The sequence below is a fragment of the Triticum dicoccoides genome, chromosome 4A, assembly GCF_002162155.2.
Source record: "Triticum dicoccoides isolate Atlit2015 ecotype Zavitan chromosome 4A, WEW_v2.0, whole genome shotgun sequence".
Classification (NCBI taxonomy): domain Eukaryota; kingdom Viridiplantae; phylum Streptophyta; class Magnoliopsida; order Poales; family Poaceae; genus Triticum; species Triticum dicoccoides.
The window spans coordinates 591,487,437-591,506,602 of NC_041386.1; the positions used below are offsets into that span (position 1 = coordinate 591,487,437).

Below are 19,166 nucleotides of genomic sequence, written 5' to 3' on the forward strand. Positions count from 1 at the left end.
AATACATGTGTGAATACATAGACAAACAGTATGTCACTAGTATGCCTCTACTTGACTAGCTCGTTGAATCAAAGATGGTTAAGTTTCCTAGCCGTAGACATGAGTTGTCATTTGATTAACGGGATCACATCATTAGAGAATGATGTGATTGAATTGAGCCATTCCGTTAGCATAGCACTTGATCGTTTAGTTTGTTGCTATTGCTTTCTTCATGACTTATACATGTTCCTATGACTATGAGATTATGCAACTCCCATTTACCGGAGGAACACTTTGTGTGCTACCAAACATCACAACGTAACTGGGTGATTATAAATGTGCTCTACAGGTGTCTCCGAAGGTACTTGTTGGGTTGGCGTATTTCGAGATTAGGATTTGTCACTCCGATTGTCGGAGAGGTATCTCTGGGGCCACTCGGTAATGCACATCACTATAAGCCTTGCAAGCATTGCAACTAATGAGTTAGTTGCGGGATGATGGGTTACGGAACGAGTAAAGAGACTTGCCGGTAACGAGATTGAACTAGGTATTGAGATACCAACGATCGAATCTCGGGCAAGTAATACCGATGACAAAGGGAACAACGTATGTTGTTATGCGGTTTGACCGATAAAGATCTTCGTAGAATATGCGGGAGCCAATATGAGCATCCATGTTCCGCTATTGGTTATTGACCGGAGACGTGTCTCGGTCATGTCTACATTGTTCTCGAACCCGTAGGGTCCGCACGCTTAAGGTTTTGATGACAACTATATTATGAGTTTATGAGTTTTGATGTACCGAAGGAGTTCAGAGTCCCGGATGAGATCGGGGACATGACGAGGAGTCTCAAAATGGTTGAGACGTAAAGATCAATATATTGGACGACTATATTCGGACATCGGAAAGGTTCCGAGTGATTCAGGTATTTTTTGGAGTACCGGAGAGTTACGGGAATTCGCCGGGGAGTATATGGGCCTTATTGGGCCATACGGGAATAGAGGAGAGAGGCCAAAAAGGAAGGAGGCGCCCCCCCTCTGGTCCGAATTGGACAAGGGGTGCAGCCCCCTTTTCTTTGTTCCTCTCCCCCTCTTTCCTTCTCTCTTACTCCAACAAGGGAAGGAGGAGTCCTACTCCCGGTGGGAGTAGGACTCCTCCCTTGGCGCGCCCTCCTCCTAGGTCGGCCGCCTCCCCCTTGCTCCTTTATATACGGGGGCAGGGGGCACCACATAGACACAACAATCGATCATTGATCTCTTAGCCGTGTGCGGTGCCCCCCTCCACAATAATCCTCGATAATATTGTAGCGGTGCTTAGGCGAAGCCCTGCGACGATAGAACATCAAGATCGTCACCACACCGTCGTGCTGACGGAACTCTTCCCCGACATTTTGCTGGATCGGAGTCCGGGGATCGTCATCGAGCTGAACGTGTGCTAGAACTCGGAGGTGCCGTAGTTTCGGTGCTTGATCGGTCGGGCCGTGAAGACATACGACTACATCAACCGCGTTGTGCTAACGCTTCCGCTTTCGGTCTACGAGGGTACGTAGACAACACTCTCCTCTCTCGTTGCTATGCATCACCATGATCTTGCATGTGCGTAGAATTTTTTTTTGAAATTATTATGTTCCCCAACACCTAGTGCTAAGAAAACTGAAACCCAAGATTCCAGACCACAATGATGCTCATCCAGTAGTCGAGGACATGAATATCAGGAACGATGCAGGACTGAGATTGTGGAGACTGTCTGATCCTTATGCTGTGAGGAGGAGGACTGCTGTTGACTATAGGTTCCAAACCGAGGAACGGTAGAATTTCTATGAGACTATTCTGCTTGACAAGAAGCCAATTGTCTGTGATATGAAATGGGTCGATTGGGAATACATTGATGAGGATGAATACTATTTCCCAGGTGTACACGAAACCTTCAAAGCTTATGGAGTTGATGAGTTTTTGGGTCAAAAGTTGACCAAATGGAATGATGAGCTAGTTATGCAATTTTACTCCACTACTCATTTCTATCCAGGTGGAAGGATAGTATGGATGTCTGAAGGTACGAGGTACCAATAAACTGTTGAAGAATGGGCCAAGTTGACCAATGCCCCAGAGGAACATGAAGATGATTTGGATGTGTATGCCAAGAAGAAGAAAGACCAGAACTCTATGGCAAACATGTACAAAGAGATCCCTGATAAAGCTTTGGAGACACACATGCTTGGATCTGTACACTATTTGTTGTCTGGTCTGCCTACTATCAACACCATCTTAAGGTATACTTTGCTACCCAAGTTTGGAGATCACAAGATGATTAGAGGACATTCCATCAACTTGCTACAAATCTTTGATGTACCTCAAAAACTCAAGGTCATGAGTCTGATTGTAGAGACAATCAAGAGGACAGCTGCTGACCAGAAAAGATCTTGTGGGTATTCTCCACACATTCAGAAGGTCATCAACTCAAAGATGGGAACATGCACCTACCTGTTGGACAAGGAGCACTTACCTTTGCACCCATAACTTGAAGATAACACAGTTGTGATGAATGAGAATGAACCTTCATCAGCTCAAGCACAGGAGAAGAGAGCCAAGGCAAAGGTAGAGAAAGCTGCAAGGATGCCAACTGTTGAGGAAGCATCTCAGGTGTTCCTGAAAAGCAACATTGAGGATTGAGAAGGGCTTGGCCACCCTGACTCGGAATCAAGAGAGCTTGGAAAGGATTGTTGAGACAAAATTCTATGATCTTGACATCAAGGTTACTGAGATACAGACTGTAGTTGAGCAACTCCAGGAGGAAACTGAGGAGATGAGGAAGGGCAACTACGGATGCTTTTCAGCGTGTGCCAAGGAGTCAGAGGTCTGCTGCAGTGCCAGTACTAGATTCTAGAGCTACATCGTCAGCACCAGCAGCTACAGCTTCAGTGCCACCTCCAGCACCCACTCCACCAGCTCCAACTACACCAACAGATGCCTTTGTCCTTTGAGTTCTCTCTACACCACCTCCCGAAGACCAAGCCTGAGAGACGCATAGCACTATGCATTTTCGAACTTTTGGTAACTTGTTGCCAAAGGGGGAGAAATGTATAGATCATAGGGTTTGAGAGAGAGAGTGTGTGTGTTTTTGCTTCTTTGTCTCTCTTGCTTTTGGTTGAACTTTATGGTGTGCTTGTTTGATACTTTATGTATGTGTGAGATACTTGTTTGATCATATGCTACTTTAATGCTTGCCTGAATGATATTATCTCTTATATCCCATATATGATCATTCACTTTGCTTGGTGATGAGTGCATGCTTTTAATTTCCATCATTTCGAGCGCTCCACCAAGATGTATGTGACATGAAAGTGTAATCCATGATCCTAATCGATTGTGCATTGCAATCAAAAGCAAATTTTAAATAGTACACAAATTTAGGGGAGCTCTTGCTTATCACATACTTCTCAAAGCGACGATGTATTTCAATCTTATGATCATTTGTCGAAGCTTTGATCTATATGTTGTATCAATTACCAAAAAGGGGGAGATTGAAAGTGCAACTATCCCTGGGTGGTTTTGGTAATTCCTAACAACATATAGCTCATTGAGCTAATGATATCTCAAGATAAATATTTTAGGAAATCTCATTGATTGGCATGGCATGGATTAGAAATGTGGACCCCTCAAAATACTAAGGACAAAATATTGGCTCAAGCTCTAAAGCTCAACACTCTACATTTTACTTTTAGTGATCCAATATCACATTGAGTCCATAGGAAAAGCCAATACTATTAAATGGGGATGAGGTGTTGCTTAATGGGTTGCTTGCTCAAAATGCTTAGTGATATGCTCCAAAGACCCGGAACTACTTTCTCATATCCACATATGTCCCAAACTAAAAGTCAAACTCGGCCTCACCGAAACTTTCTATTCGGCGCCACCGAGTTCATTTGACATAGCCACTGCCACAAACCCTAGTCACTTCGGTCATACCGATAGGGATCTCAATCTCACCGAGATGGGATTGCAAACTCTCTGTTTCCCTTCGTAATGTTTCGGTCCAACCGAGATGAGCGATCGGTCCCACCGAGTTCGCAATGCAAACTCTCTGTTTCCCCTTCGTAACGTTTCGGTCTCACCGAAATGAGCGATTTGGTCCCACCGAGTTTGCCTGACCAACTCTCTGGTTAGCTTATTACCAAAATTGGTCCCATCAAGTTTGTGTAATCGATCTCACTGAGATTACGTTATGACCTAACCCTAATGAAACCGGTCACACCGAGTTGACATGTTGGTCCCACCGAAAAGCCTAACGTTCACATTTTGAACTAAATCGGTCTGACCGAGTTTCATTATTCGGTCCCACTGAGTTTGGTGATTTGTGTGTAACAGTTAGATTTTGTGTGGAGGCTATATATACCCCTCGACCCACTCTTCATTCGTGAGGAGAGCCATTAGAACATGCCTACACTTCCAACATTCATTTTCTGAGAGAGAACCACCTACTCATGTGTTGAGACCAAGATATTCCATTCCAACCATATGAATCTTGATCTCTAGCCTTCTCCAAGTTGCTTTCCACTCAAATCTTATTTCCACCAAATCCAAATCGGTGAGAGAGAGTTGAGTGCTGGGGAGACTATCATTTGAAGCACAAGAGCAAGGAGTTCATCATCAACACACCGTCTATTACCTTTTGGAGAGTGGTGTCTTCTAGATTGGTTAGGTGTCACTTGGGAGCCTCCGACAAGATTTTGGAGTTGAACCAAGGAGTTTGTATGGGCAAAGAGATCGCCTACTTCGTGAAGATCTACCCTAGTGAGCTAAGTCCTTCGTGGGCGATGGCCATGTTGGGATAGACAAGGTTGCTTCTTCGTGGACCCTTCATGGGTGGAGCCCTCCGTGTACTCGCGCAACCATTACCCTTCGTGGGTTGAAGTCTCCACCAACGTGGATGTACGATAGCACCACCTATCGGAACCACGCCAAAAATCTTCGTGTCTATATTGCGTTTGCTCCCTCCAAACTCCTCCCTCTACCTTCATGTGCAATGTTTTACATTCCGCTGCTATACTCTTAGACTTGCATGTGTAGGTTGATTGCTTGACTAGTGCTAAGTTGCTAAAATCTTCCAAGACTTAAAATTGGGAAAAGGCTAGATTTTTATTTGGTCAAGTAGTCTAATCACCCCTCTCTAGACATACTTTCGATCCTATAGGATGGTTATATGATCCAATTAGATTAGCATTGTTGAGAGATTGCACTAGCGAAAGTACGGACCCTAGGCCTCATTTTCAAGCATTGCAATATCTTTTGTGTTCACTTTTGTTACTCGTTATCTTGCTATTTTTTATTGTTACTATTACAAAAATCAATAGCTACTATCATTACTACACGTGTATCACCATCTCTTCGCCGAACTAGTGCACCTATACAATTTACCATTGTATTTGGTGTGTTGGGGACACAAGAGACTTTTTGTTATTTGGTTGCAGGGTTGTTTGAGAGAGACCATATTCATCCTATGCCTCCCACGGATTGATAAACCTTAGGTCATCTACTTGAGGGGAAATTGCTATTGTCCTACAAAATTGTATGCTTAGAGGCCCAACACGAGTCTACAAGAATAAAGCTGCATAGTAGACATCAATCATAGCTTCTACCATTATCTCACTAGCTAGACAATATTAAATAAGAAATGTTGCATGTTTTTATAAGAAAATGTCTGAGGATCTAGTTGTTGTGTCTTCAGCTTCTGCCATTACCTCACCAGCTCAACAATATTGCAAAACATTATTTTTCACCCTAACGGAGAAGCCAATTGGTTCATGACAAAATACAAATTGTTCACAATAGCGAAAAAATCTCAAAGATTAAGGAAGTTATAGATTAGAGAAGAAAATTGCAACACAATCATACACTCTGTCATGGCTAGAAAGAGAGATACGACAAAATCATCCTTCACTTGAAAAAAGAATTCCCTCTCAATAATTGTAACCAAGAATCATTCAAGAGTTGAATCCCCATTTTGTCTCGTAGCCTGTCTTTCACAAAAGTCATCAAAGGGAATACTCTCTTAGCACTAGTTGTTGCTACTTGTAGGATTATAACCAATTTGAGAAGCTTGTAAACCTGGTTAAAATTGACACTCTTGTTTGTGTCGACAAGCATAGTAGAACGGCCGACTATGATTTTGAACTTTCTAAATCTCTCATCTCTATGCATATCAATAATTAAGTGTGTAAGTTATTAAGGAATATGCACCAAATCTTCCTCCATGAAATTCATGGGATAAAGATGTGCAAGCTTAACTATTTTTTCCTTATGATGAGCGGCAAAAGAATTAACCGGATTGAATGAACCTATAAAATGAAGTAATTCAATGTTCACCTCATTACATCTATCTCCAAGCTCCCAAAGTTTCCTATCAACAAGATCCCAAAACATATCAACATGGAAGCGATGGAGATTTGTGAGTTTTTTTGTAGAATCTTGAGGGTCTTCCAGGCGGCTTGTACAAACCGCCCTTGGGGAAGTTTGACTTTATGCTTGGCATGAAAAGAAGTGACCTCTTCAAGAAATTTTTTCTCACCCACCATCATCTCTCATTAACAACAATTGAATCTTTGTCAAATGAATGAGTTCAACGACATTGACAATGTATTGATATTTCTTTTGCAAATCACTACTTGAGTCATTGTTGGACTCAAATACGGTTTGCAACAAGTGTGCCATGAAAACAAAGTCAAATGACTCGAATTATGCCAACATAGTTTCAACAAGCATAACGTCATTCCTTTCAGAGTGGTCTCTTGCTATGTTGTTGAGAATTAGCCAAATTGAATGATGCACATGGGTAATATGCATAATAATTTGTGGTGTGATCCCCAATGAGTGTCTCCTGACCTAATCAAACCATGTGTTGATTCATGCCTTTACCAGTTTCAATTTCTTGCAATTCCAATGCTTTAATAATCCATTCAGCTTGAGCCACATGAAGCATTCAAATCTTCATACAAGACATACCAAGAACATTCAACAAATTAGGAAGTTGTTGAAAGAACAAAACACAATCGCAATTCTCCTTAGCAATAACAACTGGAGATAATCGAAGTTGATGAGAAAAACAATGCACGTAATAGGCATAAGGGGACTCATCCATAATTAGTTTATTTGGACCATTTACATGACCCCTCATATTTCTAGTGTTGTGATTCCTTCACCCACATACTATAGAGAAGTTCAAACCATGATCCATAAGCAAGCACTCAATCACTATTTTGAGTGTCAAAGATGTGGTGTTTCCAACATATAAAATATGAAGAAACCTTTCAACCACCCTTCCTATTTTATCAACATAACACAGACAAAAAGACAAATGTTATTGTAGATACACATCACTTGATTCACCGACAAGTATTGAGAAATAACTATCACCTAGCTCTTCCATGATACACTTAGTAGTTTCTTTGGCACAAGAGTTGACGAGGTCTGTTTGTATTTCTTGAGCTATCATTTTATTGTTCCTTGAAGCATTCTTGAGAACCACCTTGTTCGCTTCTTCAAAAATCTCCACCAGCCATTGTATAAGCTCAAGGAAATTACCTTAATGTAGTGAAACTTCTCTCCATCATGTTCACGAAAATCTAACCCTTGACAAAAAAGGAACCTTGGGCATTAAAAGGAATATGTTAGGCCAGCTCTATATAAAACCTTGTCTTGTTTGATGGTTGAACAAAATGACTCTATGATTGTTGTGTTTGGTGCAATGAAGAAATTGTATTTCTCTTGTGCTTTTTTTGCGTGCACACTGCACTATTGATTCCACCAACATGTTTCACAAAACTATCCTTGTGATTCTAATTTCTAAGTCACCCATTCACAAAAAATCTCCACCAACATGCAAATTATCATTGAAAAGATAACATACAAGCATAAAGCATCATCTAGTTCTTTACTATACTCAAGCCAACTATAAGACATAAACCATTTAGCTACAAATATCGTTGCACACCTCCGGTGGGGTGTTGTCGAAAAGCATATTTTTTCGGTCAACAAGCCCCTTTTGCAATGTATCCTCTTCTAATCCTATTCGGACCATTAACATCATAAGTTATGATTGGTATCCTCTTCCTAGGATCAGATTCACTCAATTGAACAACATAAACTGCATCTTCAATGTTACCCTTTTCCTATATTTTTTTCAGATTATTGGCTTGCTTCGTTCGCAATATTAGGTACTATGATTGGACTTCTGTTGATGCCACTAATAATTTGTAGTTGTTGCGGAATATGAACTCAAGGGGAGCTCATGGTGCTATTGTTGGGGAACGTAGTAATTTCAAAAAATTTCCTACGCACACGCAAGATCATGGTGATGCATAGCAACGAGAGGGGAGAGTGTTGTCTACGTACCCTCGTAGACTGAAGCGGAAGCGTTGACGCAACATAGAGGAAGTAGTCGTACGTCTTCCCGGTCCAACAGATCCAAGCACCGTTACTCCGGCACCTCCTAGTTCTTGACACACGTACAGCTCGATGACGCACCCCAGGCTCCGATCCAGCAAAGCTTCGGGGAGGAGTTTCGTCAGCACGATGGTGTGGTGACGATCTTGATGTTTAACCGTCGCAGGGCTTCGCCTAAGCACCGCTACAATATGATCGAGGTGTAATATCGTGGAGGGGGGCACCGCACACGGCTAAGGAACGATCACGAAGATCAACTTGTGTGTTCTAGGGTGCCCCCTGCCCCCGTATATAAAGGAGCCAAGGGGAGGGGGCGGCCGGCCAAGGATAGGCGCGCCAGGGGGGAGTCCTACTCCCACCGGGAGTAGGACTCCCTTCTTTCCTAGTTGGAGAAGGAGAAGGGGGAAAGAGGAGGAAGAGGAGAAGGAAAGGGGGGGCGTCGCCCCCCTTCCCTTGTCCTATTCGGACTAGGAAGGGGAGGGGCGCGCGGCCACCTCCTGCCTCCTTCTCTCTTCTCCCTCAAGGCCCATGTAGGCCCAATAACCCCCCGGGGGGGTTCCGGTAACCCCCCGGTACTCTGGTAAAATGCCGATTTCACCCGGAACGATTTCGATGTCCAAATATAGGCTTCCAATATATCAATCTTTATGTCTCGACCATTTCAAGACACCTCGTCATGTCCGTGATCACATCCGGGACTCTGAACAACCTTCGGTACATCAAAAAACATAAACTCATAATATAACTGTCATCGAAACCTTAAGCGTGCGGACCCTATGGTTCGAGAACAATGTAGACATGACCGAGACACGTCTCCGGTCAATAACCAATAGCGGGACCTGGCTGCCCATATTGGCTCCTACATATTCTACGAAGATCTTTATCGGTCAGACCGCATAACAACATACGTTGTTCCCTTTGTCATCGGTATGTTACTTGCCTGAGATTCGATCGTCGGTATCCAATACCTAGTTCAATCTCATTACCGGCAAGTCTCTTTACTCATTCCGTAATACATCATCCCGCAACTAACTCATTAGTTGCAATGCTTGCAAGGCTTAAGTGATGTGCATTACCGAGAGGGCCCAGAGATACCTCTCCGACGATCGGAGTGACAAATCCTAATCTCGAAATACGTCAACCCAACATGTACCTTTGGAGACACCTGTAGAGCACCTTTATAATCACCCAGTTACGTTGTGACGTTTGGTAGCACATAAAGTGTTCCTCCGGCACACGGGAGTTACATAATCTCATAGTCATAGGAACATGTATAAGTCATGAAGAAAGCAATAGCAACATACTAAACAATCGGGTGCTAAGCTAATGGAATGGGTCATGTCAATCAGATCATTCAACTAATGATGTGATCCCGTTAATCAAATGACAACTCTTTGTCCATGGTTAGGAAACATAACCATCTTTGATTAACGAGCTAGTCAAGTAGAGGCATACTAGTGACACTCTGTTTGTCTATATATTCACACATGTATTATGTTTCCGGCTAATACAATTCTAGCATGAATAATAAACCTTTATTATGATATAAGGAATAAATAATAACTTTATTATTGCCTCTAGGGCATATTTCCTTCAGTCTCCCACTTGCACTAGAGTCAATAATCTAGATTACACAGTAATGATTCTAACACCCATGGAGCTTTGGTGTTGATCATGTTTTGCTCGTGGAAGAGGCTTAGTCAACGGGTCTGCTACATTCAGCTCCGTATGTATCTTGCAAATCTCTATGCATCCCACCTGGACTAGATCCCGGATGGAATTGAAGCGTCTTTTGATGTGCTTGGTTCTCTTGTGAAATCTGGATTCCTTTGCCAAGGCAATTGCACCAGTATTGTCACAAAAGATTTTCATTGGACCCGATGCACTAGGTATGACACCTAGATCGGATATGAACTCCTTCATCCAGACTCCTTCGTTTGCTGCTTCCGAAGCAGCTATGTACTCCGCTTCACATGTAGATCCCGCCACGACGCTTTGTTTAGAATTGCACCAACTGACAGCTCCACCGTTTAATGTAAACACGTATCCGGTTTGCGATTTAGAATCGTCCGGATCAGTGTCAAAGCTTGCATCAACGTAACCGTTTACAATGAGCTCTTTGTCACCTCCATATACGAGAAACATATCCTTAGTCCTTTTCAGGTATTTCAGGATGTTCTTGACCGCTGTCCAGTGATCCACTCCTGGATTACTTTGGTACCTTCCTGCTAAACTTATAGCAAGGCACACATCAGGTCTGGTACACAGCATTGCATACATGATAGAGCCTATGGCTGAAGCATAGGGAACATCTTTCATTTTTTCTCTATCTTCTGTAGTGGTTGGGCATTGAGTCTGACTCAACTTCACACCTTGTAACACAGGCAAGAACCCTTTCTTTGCTTGATCCATTTTGAACTTCTTCAAAATTTTGTCAAGGTATGTGCTTTGTGAAAGTCCAATTAAGCGTCTTGATCTATCTCTATAGATCTTTATTCCTAATATGTAAGCAGCTTCACCGAGGTCTTTCATTGAAAAACTCTTATTCAAGTATCCCTTTATGCTATCCAGAAATTCTATATCATTTCCAATCAGTAATATGTCATCCACATATAATATCAGAAATGCTACAGGGCTCCCACTCACTTTCTTGTAAATACAGGCTTCTTCGAAAGTCTGTATAAAACCAAATGCTTTGATCACACTATCAAAGCGTTTATTCCAACTCCGAGAGGCTCGCACCAGTCCATAAATGGATCGCTGGAGCTTGCACACTTTGTTAGCTCCCTTTGGATCAACAAAACCTTCCGGTTGCATCATATACAACTCTTCTTCCAGAAATCCATTCAAGAATGCAGTTTTGACATCCATCTGCCAAATTTCATAATCATAAAATGCGGCAATTGCTAACATGATTCGGACAGACTTAAGTATCGCTACGGGTGAGAAGGTCTCATCGTAGTCAACCCCTTGAACTTGTCGAAAACCTTTTGCGACAAGCCGAGCTTTGTAGACAGTAATATTACCGTCAGCGTCAGTCTTCTTCTTGAAGATCCATTTATTCTCAATTGCTTGCCGATCATCGAGCAAGTCAACCAAAGTCCATACTTTGTTTTCATACATGGATCCCATCTCAGATTTCATGGCTTCAAGCCATTTTGCGGAATCTGGGCTCACCATCGCTTCTTCATAGTTCGTAGGTTCATCATGATCTAGTAGCATGATTTCTAGAACAAGATTACCGTACCACTCTGGTGCGGATCTTACTCTGGTTGATCTACGAGGCTCAGTAGTAACTTGACCTGAAATTTCATGATCATCATCATTAAATTCCTCACTAATTGGTGTAGGTGTCGCAGAAGCCGGTTTCTGTGATGAACTACTTTCCAATAAGGGAGCAGGTACAGTTACCTCATCAAGTTCTATTTTCCTCCCACTCACTTCTTTCGAGAGAAACTCCTTCTCTAGAAAGGATCCATTCTTAGCAACGAATGTCTTGCCTTCGGATCTGTGATAGAAGGTGTACCCAACAGTCTCCTTTGGGTATCCTATGAAGACACATTTCTCCGATTTGGGTTTGAGCTTATCAGGTTGAAGTTTTTTCACATAATCATCGCAGCCCCAAACTTTAAGAAACGACAACTTTGGTTTCTTGCCAAACCATAGTTCATAAGGCGTCGTCTCAACGGATTTCGATGGTGCCCTATTTAACGTGAATGCGGCCGTCTCTAAAGCATAACCCCAAAACGATAGCGGTAAATCAGTAAGAGACATCATAGATCGCACCATATCTAGTAAAGTACGATTACGACATTCGGACACACCATTACGCTATGGTGTTCCGGGTGGCGTGAGTTGCGAAACTATTCCGCATTGCTTCAAATGTACACCAAACTCGTAACTCAAATATTCTCCTCCACGATCAGATCGTAGAAACTTTATTTTCTTGTTATGATGATTTTCAACTTCACTCTGAAATTCTTTAAACTTTTCAAATGTTTCAGACTTATGTTTCATTAAGTAGATATACCCATATCTGCTTAAGTCATCTGTGAAGGTGAGAAAATAACGATATCCGCCACGAGCCTCAATATTCATCGGACCACATACATCTGTATGTATGATTTCCAACAAATCTGTTGCTCTCTCCATAGTACCGGAGAATGGCGTTTTAGTCATCTTGCCCATGAGGCACGGTTCGCAAGTACCAAGTGATTCATAATCAAGTGGTTCCAAAAGTCCATCAGTATGGAGTTTCTTCATGCGCTTTACACCGATATGACCTAAACGGCAGTGCCACAAATAAGTTGCACTATCATTATCAACTCTGCATCTTTTGGCTTCAACATTATGAATATGTGTATCACTACTATCGAGATTCATCAAAAATAGACCACTCTTCAAGGGTGCATGACCATAAAAGATATTACTCATATAAATAGAACAACCATTGTTCTCTGATTTAAATGAATAACCGTCTCGCATCAAACAAGATCCAGATATAATGTTCATGCTCAACGCTGGCACCAAATAACAATTATTTAGGTCTAATATTAATCCTGAAGGTAGATGTAGAGGTAGCGTGCCGACCGCGATCACATCGACTTTGGAACCATTTCCCACGCGCATCGTCACCTCGTCCTTTGCCAGTGTTCACTTAATCCGTAGTCCCTGTTTCGAGTTGTAAATATTAGCAACAGAACCAGTATCAAATACCCAGGTGCTACTATGAGCTCTAGTAAGGTACACATCAATAACATGTATATCACATATACCTTTGTTCACCTTGCCATCCTTCTTATCCGCCAAATACTTGGGGCAGTTCCGCTTCCAGTGACCAGTCTGCTTGCAGTAGAAGCACTCAGTTTCAGGCTTAGGTCCAGACTTGGGTTTCTTCTCTTGAGCAGCAACTTGCTTGCTGTTCTTCTTGAAGTCCCCCTTCTTCTTCCCTTTGCCCTTTTTCTTGAAACTAGTGGTCTTGTTGACCATCAACACTTGATGCTTCTTTTTGATTTCTACCTCCGCAGCTTTCAGCATTGCGAAGAGCTCGGGAATAGTCTTATTCATCCCTTGCATATTATAGTTCATCACGAAGCTCTTGTAGCTTGGTGGCGGTGATTGGAGAATTCTGTCAATGACGCAATCATCTGGAAGATTAACTCCCATCTGAATCAAGTGATTATTATACCCAGACATTTTGAGTATATGCTCACTGACAGAACTGTTCTCCTCCATCTTGCAGCTATAGAACTTATTGGAGACTTCATATCTCTCAATCCGGGCATTTGCTTGAAATATTAACTTTCAACTCCTGGAACATCTCATATGCTCCATGACGTTCAAACCGTCGTTGAAGTCCCGATTCTAAGCCGTAAAGCATGGCACACTGAACTATCGAGTAGTCATCAGCTTTGCTCTGCCAGACGTTCATAACATCTGGTGTTGCTCCAGCAGCAGGCCTGGCACCCAGCGGTGCTTCCAGGACGTAATTCTTCTGTGCAGCAATGAGGATAATCCTCAAGTTACGGACCCAGTCCGTGTAATTGCTACCATCCTCTTTCAACTTTGCTTTCTCAAGGAACGCATTAAAATTCAACGGAACAACAACACGGGCCATCTATCTACAATCAAACATACATAAGCAAGATACTATCAAGTACTAAGTTCATGATAAATTTAAGTTCAATTAATCATATTACCCTAAGAACTCCCACTTAGATAGACATCCCCCTAATCCTCTAAGTGATCACGTGATCCAAATCAACTAAACCATAACCGATCATCACGTGAAATGGATTAGTTTTCAATGGTGAACATCGTTATGTTGATCATATCTACTATATGATTCACGCTCGACCTTTCGGTCTCCGTGTTCTGAGGCCATATCTGCATATGCTAGGCTCGTCAAGTTTAACCTGAGTATTCTGCGTGTGCAAAACTGGCTTGCACCCGTTGTAGATGGACGTAGAGCTTATCACACCCGATCATCACGTGGTGTCTGGGCACGACGAACTTTGGCAACGGTGCATACTCAGGGAGAACACTTCTTGATAATTTAGTGAGAGATCATCTTATAATGCTACCGTCAATCAAAGCAAGATAAGATGCATAAAAGATAAACATCACATGCAATCAATATAAGTGATATGATATGGCCATCATCATCTTGTGCTTGTGATCTCCATCTCCGAAGCACCGTCATGATCACCATCGTCATCGGCGCGACACCTTGATCTCCATCGTAGCATCGTTGTCGTCTCGCCAATCTTATGCTTCTACGACTATCGCTACCGCTTAGTGATAAAGTAAAGCATTACAGGGCGATTGCATTGCATACAATAAAGCGACAACCATATGGCTCCTGCCAGTTGCCGATAACTCAGTTACAAAACATGATCATCTCATACAATAAAATTTAGCATCATGTCTTGACCATATCACATCACAACATGCCCTGCAAAAACAAGTTAGACGTCCTCTACTTTGTTTGTTGCAAGTTTTACGTGGCTGCTACGGGCTTAAGCAAGAACCAATCTTACCTACGCATCAAAACCACAACGATAGTTTGTCAAGTTGATGCCGTTTTAACCTTCGCAAGGACCGGGCGTAGCCACACTCGGTTCAACTAAAGTTGGAGAAACTGACACCCGCCAGCCACCTGTGTGCAAAGCACGGCGGTAGAACCAGTCTCGCGTAAGCGTACGCGTAATGTCGGTCCGGGCCGCTTCATCCAACAATACCGCCGAACCAAAGTATGACATGCTGGTAGGCAGTATGACTTATATCGCCCATAACTCACTTGTGTTCTACTCGTGCATATAACATCAAACCATAAAACCTAGGCTCTGATACCACTATTGGGGAACGTAGTAATTTCAAAAAATTTCCTACGCACACGCAAGATCATGGTGATGCATAGCAACGAGAGGGGAGAGTGTTGTCTACGTACCCTCGTAGACCGAAGCGGAAGCGTTGACGCAACATAGAGGAAGTAGTCATACGTCTTCCCGGTCCAACCGATCCAAGCACCGTTACTCCGGCACCTCCGAGTTCTTGACACACATACAACTCGATGACGCACCCCGGGCTCCGATCCAGCAAAGCTTCGGGGAGGAGTTTCATTAGCACGACGGCGTGGTGACGATCTTGATGTTTAACCGTCGCAGGGCTTCGCCTAAGCACCGCTACAATATGATCGAGGTGTAATATCGTGGAGGGGGGCACCACACACGACTAAGGAACGATCATGAAGATCAACTTGTGTGTTCTAGGGTGCCCCCTGCCCCCGTATATAAAGGAGCCAAGGGGAGGGGGCGACCGGCCAAGGAGAGGCGCGCCAGGGGGGAGTCCTACTCCCACCGGGAGTATGACTCCCTTCTTTCCTAGTTGGAGAAGGAGAAGGGGGGAAAGAGGAGGAAGAGGGGAAGGAAAGGGGGGGGGGGCGCCGCCCCCCTTCCCTTGTTCTATTCGGACTAGGAAGGGGAGGGGCGCGCGGCCACCTCCTGCCTCCTTCTCTCTTCTCCCTCAAGGCCCATGTAGGCCCAATAACCCCCCGGGGGGTTCCGGTAACCCCCCGGTACTCCGGTAAAATGCCGATTTCATCCGGAACGATTTCGATGTCCAAATATAGGCTTCCAATATATCGATCTTTATGTCTCGACCATTTCGAGACTCCTCGTCATGTCCGTGATCACATCCGGAACTCCGGACAACCTTCGGTACATCAAAAAACATAAACTCATAATATAATTGTCATCGAAACCTTAAGCGTGCGGACCCTACGGTTCGAGAACAATGTAGACATGACCGAGACACGTCTCCGGTCAATAACCAATAGCGGGACCTGGATGCCCATATTGGCTCCTACATATTCTACGAAGATCTTTATCGGTCAGACCGCATAACAACATACGTTGTTCCCTTTGTCATCGGTATGTTACTTGCCTGAGATTCGATCATCGGTATCCAATACCTAGTTCAATCTCGTTACCGGCAAGTCTCTTTACTCGTTCCGTAATATATCATCCCGCAACTAACTCATTAGTTGCAATGCTTGCAAGGCTTAAGTGATGTGCATTACCGAGAGGGCCCAGAGATACCTCTCCGACGATCGGAGTGACAAATCCTAATCTCGAAATACGTCAACCCAACATGTACCTTTGGAGACACCTGTAGAGCACCTTTATAATCACCCAGTTACGTTGTGACATTTGGTAGCACATAAAGTGTTCCTCCGGCACACGGGAGTTACATAATCTCATAGTCATAGGAACATGTATAAGTCATGAAGAAAGCAATAGCAACATACTAAACAATCGGGTGCTAAGCTAATGGAATGGGTCATGTCAATCAGATCATTCAACTAATGATGTGATCCCGTTAATCAAATGACAACTCTTTGTCCATGGTTAGGAAACATAACCATCTTTGATTAACGAGCTAGTTAAATAGAGGCATACTAGTGACACTCTGTTTGTCTATATATTCACACATGTATTATGTTTCCGGTTAATACAATTCTATCATGAATAATAAACCTTTATCATGATATAAGGAAATAAATAATAACTTTATTATTGCCTCTAGGGCATATTTCCTTCAGCTATGAAGTTGATTGGATGGGAAATTGTTCTACATCTGTACTTGTTGCTCAACCTAAATACATGAGTTGGATTTCTTCCCAACTTTAGTACATAAAGTTCTCAAATTAATGTTCTACTACATAAAGTTTGAAATCCGCAAACATTTTTTAGTACACAAACATTTTTCTAATATACGGTGAACATTTTTCATCTACTGATTTTTTTAATATATGGTGAAAATTGGTGTAATATATGCTGACATGTTTTTAAATACTACATATTGAACATATAGATAAACATTTTATAATATATGATAAACATTTTTGTAATACTAGTTGAATGCCCGTGCATTGCCACGGACATACGAAATACGAAGTGTGATGTGAAAAGATTACTCAACAAAGTGATAGCATAGACTGGGATATTTTAAATGAATGTTTTTTTATAGAATATATTTTGACAAAAAACAATGTCAAAGATAATTCAAAATCCTTGAACATGGACAAACTTGTTTTTTTAGAACCGACAAACTTGTTTTTAAATGTAGAAAATAACTAAATCATCCATGAAATTAGCACATCCCTTAAAACACCATGGACACAACTAAATACGACGAAACAGTCACCTACATAGTAGATACAAACTGAGTACGTGATAACTACACTTACAAGTTGAAACCCGCAATCATGCTTAACAGACATAACCAATGTCTATCATATGTAGTACATGCGTCGAGCTTTTTTTATATACATTCTGTGTCGGGATCCTTTGTAGACAACTCGTTTGTTAGAAAAGCCCACCTTCACTAAATAAATTGCTGAACAAACTTCATATCAATTAACCGACCTATTATTTTCTGGCGAATATCTGTAAAAATATATATTATAAGTATTGCATTTAATAATATTTAAACTTTGTGTACTACATATGAAAATTGAACCGCGTCTTTTAAACTGTGACGGAGGGAGTAAGTTGATAAAAAGTCATAATTACTCACCATGAAGTGCGCGTGCTGCACTATGATCCGGGTTGAATACAAGGGTAGTGTAATTTGAAGTTTCCAGAATTCCTATTACCAAAATAAAAAAAATATTTAGGTCAACATAACAGTACAGTTGATAATCACTGTGAAATTAAGACCAATGAAATGGTAAGGTTGATAATCACGGTGAAAGTAAGTAATATTTGTATTTGCTCTTCTTGCCATCACTGTGAACTCCTCGGACCGAACGCCTTATCCTCTCCCTCCGTCACTTTTTCCTTCTGGGCTTCTTTTCCCCATCCCATCGTCTTCACTGAGAGAGAGAGAGAGAGAGAGAGAGAGAGTCGAGCTGGAGCAGCCGCTCACCGGTGAGGCCTCGCCGCGTCCCGTCGGTGGCTTAGATTTCGGGGAGGCGCTCGAGGGGAGCGACGGCGGCGGCGACCTGAGAGGCGGCGGAGGTGCTGCTCGCAGGAAGTGGCGGTGGCGGCGACTGCCACACCAGCGGAGCTGTCCAATGCCGCAGCAGGGGCCTACCACGGCTCCGGCAAGGTGCCTGCGTTGCAAGCGGGGAGCGAAGACGGCGGCGACCTGGGAGGCAGCGGAGGTGCTGCTAGCAGGGAGCGGCGGCAGCGGCGGCGACCGCCCCTCCAGTGGAGCAATCCAGGCGGCGGAGGCGGCGTGCTCGGTGGATTGACGATGACGACGGCACCCTTCGCGAGAAGATCACCCGGTGGATTGACGACGACGACGAACGGACCTCGTCCTCAACATGTGTGGTACATTACAACAACTTGGTCTCAAATTTTGCCCACATCTGAGCATCTCAAGCAGAGCATGTCTGAAACGTATCTTTCTTTCTGGACAGAGCGATTGGCAACATCGACACCAGTGGTACGACTACGAGTATGCATTTCAACATGGCAAATTTTGTGTGGAAGATGGTAATTTAGTGAGTTGAAATTTCAATTTGCCATTAAATTTAGATAGTTCATTTTCACATGGCAATTTTTTTCTTCGACCCTGCATCTGCGACACCTCCAGTTCGTCTACGATGTATCAACTGCGGGATACAAGTTCGCTAGTGTTTTTGTGTCCTTCCATTGCACATTGCTGCAACATTTTTTGTAGGCTGCCAGTTTGTGGTTTGTTCTAGAGCACATGGCAAGTTGCAGATAAAAATGTGAC

The 19,166-nt window shown here is 42.9% G+C and overlaps 1 long non-coding RNA gene across 1 annotated transcript in view; it reads left to right on the top strand.

Moving 5' to 3' along the window:
- The first annotated feature begins 18,277 nt into the window (after nucleotides 1-18,277).
- Nucleotides 18,278-19,166, top strand: part of LOC119287070 — a 10,714-nt gene continuing 9,825 nt past the window's right edge. The window contains exons 1-2 of the long non-coding RNA XR_005140746.1: nucleotides 18,278-18,757; nucleotides 18,847-18,922. This is a non-coding gene — a long non-coding RNA (uncharacterized LOC119287070). The remainder of the gene's footprint in view (nucleotides 18,758-18,846; nucleotides 18,923-19,166) is intronic.